The following is a 9,372-nucleotide window of genomic DNA, read 5'->3' on the forward strand; positions in this document are numbered from 1 at the left end:
AATGAGGCCATTTGGGTCCTGATTTTCATCCAGGCCTTGTTTTTAGATATTAGCTGGGAAAAGTACAGAGTGAAGACTGACTGTCTGCATTGGCACAGTCAGAGGGATCTTGTGGCTCAGCAGTTATTGGCTACCTAAGTGGAAATCAAACCAATATAGCACTTTATCAAGTATATGTAGTAGTAACCACAAATAAGTCAACATTTTATTAAGAGGAAAGGGGTTAGGGGAAACAATTAGCTCAATTTGCCTTACTGAGATATAGAAAGCCTGCCATAGAGGACCTCTTCTAAAATATCAAGGATTCGAAGCCATCACTTCAAAGCTTAAAAGACTTAAGGGAAAAGATAAAAATCCTATGACTTCCCATTGGAATAATTCCTGGCTGGCCTGCCTGCCTGCCTGCCTGCCTGCCTTTCTTCCCTCCTTCCTGCCTCCCTCTCTTCTTCCCTTCCTTCCTATTTATATCAGATATAGAAATTTTCCTTGCAGGTTCTATCTTCATTGATTTCTGTACACCTTTCCCATAGTATGACACCATCATCATGATTAACATCATTGGATATTTATTATGTCCTAGACACTGTTCTAAGTAATTTGCACATATTGATTGACTTATTCTTAGAAACCTAAGGAAGGTACTATTCTTGTGGAGGCACAGAAACACAATGTGCCCAAAGCTTCCCAGCTAGTAAATGGTGTAGCCAAGATTCAAAGATAGGGAATCTGGTTTCAGACTCTGTGATGATAACTACTGTTCTATCAATTACCAACCTCAAAAGTACACATGAAAAGATGATGCAAATAAGCCGTTATTGTTAGGCCAAGTTTCGTTTCTATTTTTGCTTTGTTTTTTAGTAGTGCACTGATCAATCAACAGTCTCTCAGGTGGCATTTAGCTGTCCCAGATTACACATTTGCAGGGTGGCTGGCCAGTGCTTAAGGTGTGACTTGGAATTGATGTGGCAGGATGTCAAATCAGTGACCTTGGCAGATATTTGGATGGAGAATATTTGCTTGTCAGGTGTACCCTGTTTGATTTTCCTCCAGAGGGTTCATGTGAAAGTTTCCATAGTGTAAGACACATTCTCCATTTTTTCCTGAAAACCTAGTACATTTCAGGAAATTAGAACCAGTGAGTTTCTGGGGGCCATCCATCAGGTGCAGTATCAGGTGCTGATTTGTCACTGACTGGCAGGCTCTTTCCCAATCCAAAGCATGAGAGGACTCCAAACTTCTTTTTGTGGTTGGAGTGCCCCTGGAAGTTGATTCATGTTCTCATTGCAATTTCTTTTACATTGCATCTTGGCATAATGCCTTTGACTAAAAGGGATGTTTTCTGATGTCTCTGCTTTAATTTAGAAATAACCAAACTGATTTTTCCAACATATCTCCAAAACTAAAGACACATGTGCCTAGGAAAACAGGGGTTTCTAATGAAAATGCTGACACAATCTTATTAATGCTGAAGTTTTGAACAGTCTGCCATTCAGTAAAGTAGTATTTTTGTGTCCTATGAAAATACCAAACATCTGCTTGCAATGAGCGTACTTAACACCTTTTGGGTTTCTTTTTAGCTAAGCTGAACGCACTTGGGAATGAGTGAAACTTCAGATAACACCGGCAAAATGTTTGAAATAAGGAATTTCTATTTGAAAACAATTTTGTAAGCATAATGGTACCCATAGTACAAATTACAAACACCATTCAAAACAACATGGTAGCAAGATGTTTTCAAATGGTGCAAAGTCCCTGCTCACAGGTGTGAAAGCCAGCAATGGGCCTGTGAACTAAGGCTGGTTAATAGAATAAGTGGCAAGAAGGTAAAATATAATTGAAGCTAAGAGGCAAAACTTTATATTCCAGGGTTCAAAATAGAGGACAGGAATCAGAAGCTAAAGTGAATGTCAAAGCCTAGGTAGACACAGTGGGACAGTTGGCAAAAGAAAACTTAAAGTATAATTTTTTAATTTTAAAATTCTTTATTTTTAATTGACATAAAATTGTATTTTACATGTCAATTAAACAATTTTATATGTCAATTAAAAGTAACATGTACAACATGATGTTTTGAAATAGGTATACATCATGGAAAGTCTCAATTTAGCTAATTAATATATGCATCACCTCACATATTATTTTTTGTGGTGAGAACACTTAAAATCTACTCAGTGATTTTCAAGATACAATATATTGTTATAAAGTATACATACCTTGTTGTACAATATATCTCTTGAATGCTTTCCTCCTAATTGAGAAAAGCATGTGTGATTATTCGAGTTGCCTAACTAGTCTTCCTGCCTCAACCCTTTCCCCCTATCCTAATTATTTTCTACATTGCTACCAGAATCTTTCCTGAAGAACATATCAAATGATGCCTCTCCCCTATAGTAATCACCTGGAAACATTCAGTGATTCCCTATAGTATACTGAAAAAGGTTTAAACTTCTTTAAGGCTTTTCATGATTGGGACCCAAACTATTCTTTCAGCCTTCTCACTGTTTATATCCCTGGACATCCAATACTTATGCTCAGTGGTTCTAAACTGGGACTGGTGGCATTTGGAATTCTGTTGAGATGTTTTGGGTTGTCAAAACAGGTGAAGAATAATATGGGTATTTAGTGATCTGGAGCAAGGGATGTCAAGCATCTTGCATTGAGCAAAACAGACCCTTACCATTTTAGACTTGCCCGATCAAAATGACAGTAGCACTCTTGTTGAGAAGCTGCAAGTTTCTAGCTAAACTGGATTGTTTTCAGATCTTCAGAAATAGTGCATGCTTTCCTAGTAATGTACCTTTGCTTCTGCTCTTCCTTCTCCTTGCTATGCTTGCCTCTTTATTCATTGTTACCTGTTGCATTCTTATCGATCCTCAGGGTCTAGCTTTCCTGAGGAATTCATTCTTCTTCTTTCCTACCAGGGTTGCTGAGCATACTGTGGTATAGTAGGAAAAGTAGTAACATGAGAATCAAGACACCCAAATCTTTGCCCTGGTACTGCCACTCACCAATTGTATGACATTGGCAAGTGGTTTTTCTTCTCTGAGCCTTAGTTTATTCATCCATAAAATGAGCAGGTTAAACAAATGAGGGGATTGAACTAGATATTCCCTAAAGTTCCTTCCAGGGCTAATTTTCTATGGGCCCCTTATCATTTATTTTATTTTAATCACAGTCTAGGATGTCTTTAGATCTCTCAACATAGCATCTTGTATATTGTGTACCTCAAATAGTTGACCTGATTGGTTCAGAGGGCTTCATATTCCTTGCCTTTTGTTGAAGATGACACTGGCCATTGATGTTGTAACATTGTTGTGCTTAATCCAGCAAATATATATGTATGGGCTAAAAGAATGTCAGGGACCAGTTTTCTAAGGTCACTTAATAAGACAAGGAAGAGCCATGTTGGGTAATTAATTTGTTGGGAAATTACTAACATTACCTAACCTCTACAGAAAAGATCATACACATTTAATGAATGTAAAAGAATATAGTAAATTTTGGGTTTTTGCTACACGTAGAAAAGTCTTCTCTGACAAAGTAGCAGTAATTATGAAATATATGTCATGTAGGTTTATATCCATGTGGTCTGCAACCGGCTATTTGTCTTAAAATGAGAAGTTTTGTAGGCTTCAAACGTGTTCAGCTGGCACTTGCCTTGATATAATAGTTCCCTTAGAGATTGGCTGGAATCACATTTATGTTGTCCAGATGTGTATTCACAACTGTGAATCTGCATTATGATGTATAGGCACAATGCTAAGTACCTAGTTTGCATAATCGTTCCCAGATTCGGGGGTTTTTCTTAAGCCTTCTTAAAGGGTTGTCACTAAACCCAAGCATCATGGCTTGGTTTCTATTTGCATCTTAGAACTGCCTCAGCTGTTAACTTGGTGAAGCCAATCATGTTATCAGCTGGTATTTCTCTAGTGTTGCCACTTTCACAGAAAGATTTGGACACATGCTGTGTCATTAATGCCCAGTTTTTTCCTTTCGTTTTAGTAAGTCACATAAATGTATTCCCTGATTATCAGGACATCTAGGATTTTTTTTTGTCCTAGGCCTATCTACCTTGAGGCAAAAAAGGTGAGTTAGGCTTTGATCACCTCCTCCTCCAACCTAGGTTTAATTGGTGACCTTTTGAATTCAGGGGGTCCCTGTTTTCTCCATTTCTGCCTGCTCCCAGAATAATCTTAGCCCTTTTTCCACATTCCAAGCCATGTTTTAGAAAGTTAATAATAGCACAACAAACATTTTTATAGCACAGTATGATTCTGTGTACAGGTTGCTACATATTATATTCAGTGAATGATAAGGCTAAGTAAGAATAACTCAAAAGAACGGGAGATGTAAGTCATCCTGTGTTTTAGTTTGCAACATATATCCCCAGGAAGCTTGATATAATGTTCATCACCACCACCACAACTGCCACCCCCATCATCATCATAGCAACTACAATTAAGTATTTGTTCTTTGTCAGGTAACATCTATAATATAATTTAAATATCATGGCAACTGTATTAGATTGTATTATGATCTCCATTTTATGGATATGGAAACTGAGATTTAGAGAACTTAACTAATTTGTCTAAAGTAATACAACTAGTAGGTGTCAGAGCCATGATTTAAAGCGAGAGTCTGACTCCAAAACCTGTGCCTTAACTATTATGCTGGACTGCATTCTGTTATAGAGAGGAATTCGTTGAAGAGACTCACTTGTTTTTTAACTTTTATGTTAAGTTCAGGTGTATATGTGCAGGTTCGTTACATAGGTAAACTTGTGTCATGGGGGTTTCTTGTACAGATTATTTCATCACCCAAGTATTAAGCCTAGTACCCATTAGTTGTTTTTCCTGATCTTCTCCTTCCTCCCACCTCCCACCTTCCAATAGGCCCCAGTGGAGATTCACTTATTTTGATGACCATCCAAGGGAGTGAATACTTCTAAAACGCCCAGATAACTCATTCAAAGATAGTCTATTTCCCATAAATTCCAAGGAAAATGTTCTGAAAAGGATCATGTATATTTTGAGCTTCTTTTTAAAACCTAGGGAGAAAATACAATATCCCCATGATCCCTGCTTCTTTCTACTCTGTCTTTAGGTTTTTCATATCAAAAATGCTGCAACCTTAAGGAACTCTGGGCTGTTGGATCTCCTAAATTTAACTTTTAAACCTAAGTTGTAATCAGCATAGCTTTACTCCCACATACCTTCTATTTTACCAGCCATATCTCCCCTCCAGCAGAGTGTCAGCATCAGGGATGTTGGGCAGAAGCCCAGTAGGGGGTGGCCCCAGTGTTATTTATTGTTTTATAGGCTGCAGAATAAAGTATATGTGATAATTGATTTACTCTTCAGACTTTGAGGCTGATAACTCAATTAGCCTGTCAGATACTGACTGTATATCTCTTTCAAAAAAATCCTCAAAGGTGATTTTGTATTTTGTATTAGATAAGGTGTGAGAAGTATTTTTTGCTTATATTTTATTAAAAGTTCTTATTTTCTCTGACGATCAGCAGCAGAAGAAGCAGTGTTACCATAATAGTTGTTTTTTTTCTTCTTTTTAATCTGTGTGCTTCAAGAAAGAATGATGATATTTTGAAGCAGGCACATAAGGAAATAAAAACTTAACAATCTCAGGTGAAATAATTTTGATTTCCAGTCCGCAGCTGAGAGAGAGAGAGTATATATTCAGCTGATGGGCAGGGCTGCTTGTGCTCAGTAGCACAAATTGCTGGATTGGAGAAAGGGCCAGAAGGGTGGTGAGGGAAAGTCTGGTCCATGGCTGAGTTATGATTTTAAGACAGTAGATTTTGATTGGGCATAATGATCAGAAAAAAACTTTTGAGTGCACAAACTTCTGCATGCATATTATGTACATAATAAAACACAAAAATGTTATGGACACTAAATATTTTCTTCCTGCACTCTATGGATGTCCTTTTATAACCACAGGGTACATATATCCCCATTTTGAAGACTACTGACCTAGGAGTTATACTTTGTGTGACCCTAGAAGAGTCTATTAGATGGTCTGGACCTCAGTTTCCCATATGTAGTATAAGAGGGATGGGCTAAAATATACAGTTTCAAGTTTCATTTTATGCACAGGTATTCCTATGGACTTTAGCCATTCTTTCAGGATGAGGTTTTAACTGCTGTTTTGGAGGCATTATGAGCCAGATTATTACTGATGAATAAGGATAATATTAATTGTTGCAATAGTAGCCCTCCTATTGCATTTGCACATTCATATTTATATGCATGATTATTTCAATGTGGCAAAAATACAATTTACTAAGTTAAGGCAGTATTACAATTTGTTTTCCCTATGTGCTTTACGTATTTCCACCCTATCTTTTAACAAGTGGTTTTTTGTTAAACCACTCAGATATATTCATCGATACAGTGGTTTTAACAATGGAAATTTATTTGGCTCAGACTTAAAGCCTTTATATAAAAGTTAGTACCAAAATTCAATAGATAAAGCTATCGGTTATTTGGTTATTTATTGGATAGAGATCAATATTGCCTTGTTAAAGGTAATCTGAGTGTTAGACCAGTTTGTATGATCCATCTTTGCTACAATTTCCACATGTTTAAAGCACAGAGATGTATAATTCTTAGTTTGTCTATAAAATCCTATGTATATATTAAATTGTCTAAAGTCATATAAAATCATACCCTCTAGACTACAGACAAATGGGAAATCTTCTGTGTATTTTGATATTTAAGCCAAGTTCATTCCACTTGTGTTATTGGGTAAGTTAATAGATCATTTCTTATTAGAGTTTTTGACTTAGGGAGACTTAACCCTGCCTTTCTCACATCCATTATGAAGACATTGTAAAAATACTTCAGGGTACCACAGGAAGTACAATTTTCTTTTTCTTTTTCTTTTTTTTGAGACAAGGTCTTGCTCTGTTGCCCAGGCTGGAGTTCAGTGGCACACACACAGCTCACTGCAGCCTCAACTTCCTGGGCTCCAGTGATCCTCCCACCTCAGCCTCCCAAGTAGCTGGGGCTACAGGTATGTGTCATCACACCTGGTTGACTTTTAAATTTTTGTAGAGACAGGGTCTCATTGTGTTGCCCAGGCTAATCTTGAACTCCTGGCTCAAGTAGTCCTCCTGCCTCAGCCTCCCAAAGTGCTGGGATTACAGGCATGAGTCACCACACCTGGCTAAAGTAGAATTTTTTAGTCTTTGAAAAGTAAAACATATTTGGATCTATGAAATCAAGAAAACAGCTTAATGTGTGTACCTCTCCCCTTCTAAATCTATATAATAATATTGTTATAGTGTAGTTCCATTCAGTTATTTTAGTTTGGAATCATGCTTTTTATTGAAATTGTCGGTAAACTTATTTGTATATATTAATTGAACATTGATTATTTTGCTACCCAGAATCTATTCACCTTTCTTTTTTAAACCACACTTTTATTTCCTTTGTAGATCACCGCTTCCCTCACCCAGCCCACGTGCTTATCATAGGCACATGAAGTAGGCCTAAGCCAATTAGAGCCTTGCATTTCCATAGGCTTCGATGATTAATTTAAGGGTGGGCACATTAGCCAGTTAGCGCAAAAGAGATACAATGTAACTTCAGTGGACACACCTGGGAAAGAAGTTCTTGCTGTTGTCAATAAACTTGGAGTTATGTAAATATAACTTCTGGAGTTGCTACAGCCATCATGTGACCATGAAAGACAACTCTGAAATGGATGAGAGCAGAGGTTAAATTGAAAGAATGAGGGATGAGATCTTTAGCCATCGAATCAGACCTATTTAACTGGAATTTTTCATTATGTGATCCAATAACTTATCGTTTTGCTTAAGCCACTTAAGGGTTCTGTTTTCTGTCACTTGGAACTAGAAGAATCCATTTGATCATCCCTGTGCAATCTTAGGGGAAGGCATGTGCTTTGTATAACTACCCGTAGTGCCAAATCTTTCAACATGGAAGGAGAGAAAGAGACAGAGTGAACAAACATATTCAGGTGCTTTGGCCTGAATTAACAGAATGGGTAGAAGTGAGGCATATTTTTTCTCTTTAAATGGTAGTTTATTTCACGTTTATTTAGTGATGCATTATGCCAGGCACTGTGCCAGACACGACATTCAGAGTTGAATGATCATTCAACTCTGAAGTTCACAATGAGGTGGGGGATTATTCCAATACAAGGAACACTTCCCAGGGTAATGGGAACACATCCAAGAGACATCTAACTAGGATATGAGACTTGAACTCTGCTCTATCATGTCAATACTAGGCAGCGAAGTGGAGAAGGCCATTGCAGGCAAAGAAAATAACATGAGATATATTCTTTAAGAGTCCTTGAGTTTTGAGTGTCTTATGTAGCTACTGGAAATTGTAATAGGGATTTATAGTGGAAGAAAGTTTTGTGCATGACTAAGTAGTAGTACTTGGGTCACTGAAACAGCAATTAAAGGGCTGATACTCCTAATTAGAAATGATACCAGTGCCTAGATCTATGTCTGAATGATAGAATGTGGATTTAGCTTCTCCTTAGAATCCAAACCACATTATCTGAATGCGTGTTTGTGCCTCCTGCAGAGTACAAGTGCAGCACAAATGATATACCAGAGACGTGATCTCTATCCCCAAGGAGGGCAAAATCTGAAATGTGCCACTTTGATAGGAAGCAGAAGAGTGGTGGGATCGAGGCAGCAAAATTTACATATTCATTGATATGTGACTGGGTATTTATTTCATTTGCAAATAATAGGTAAGTGTATTGTGCAGAATAGAAGGCAAATGAAATTATGTAATTTGAACGAGAAATGGGGAAAAATCTGTAAATTACTAAGATGTGTGGTGTAGTAATCAGCTTTCTCTTCTGATAAAATATGACACATCAACCCTCTCCCTTATTATGCTCTATTATGTTCTTTTACCAGGCATGCTAGAAGTTTCACACACTCCCACCATGAAACTGCCAGTCTTCCTACTCCATCACTGCATTGCTAGTGAAATGACTTTTAATGTGCACCGAGTGTCAGCAGTCTTCTAGGTGCCCTGGAGGAAGAAGACCTCTGCCTGGGCATTCATTCTGAATTAAGCATAAAAGTTAGTGCTCAGTTGTGAAGATGTGCAAATTATAATTTCAAAATACCTTACCATCTTAAAGCTACTTTCCAACAGCTGGGTATTAATACTACCCAGATACTTGTTTACTTCAGCTATCTTACAAGCTGTCTACAATCAGGGTGGATGGTGCTTTAGAATAGAAAAAGAGCTTATAGCTGTAGATGATCAAATAATCAGCGGCCATTAAAACACACACGGGAGTTGCGTTTTGGAATTTTAAAATGTTTGAATCAAAGGGAACATAAAAATAGTAGTAGGG

The sequence above is a fragment of the Symphalangus syndactylus genome, chromosome X (genome assembly GCF_028878055.3).
Source record: "Symphalangus syndactylus isolate Jambi chromosome X, NHGRI_mSymSyn1-v2.1_pri, whole genome shotgun sequence".
Taxonomy (NCBI): domain Eukaryota; kingdom Metazoa; phylum Chordata; class Mammalia; order Primates; family Hylobatidae; genus Symphalangus; species Symphalangus syndactylus.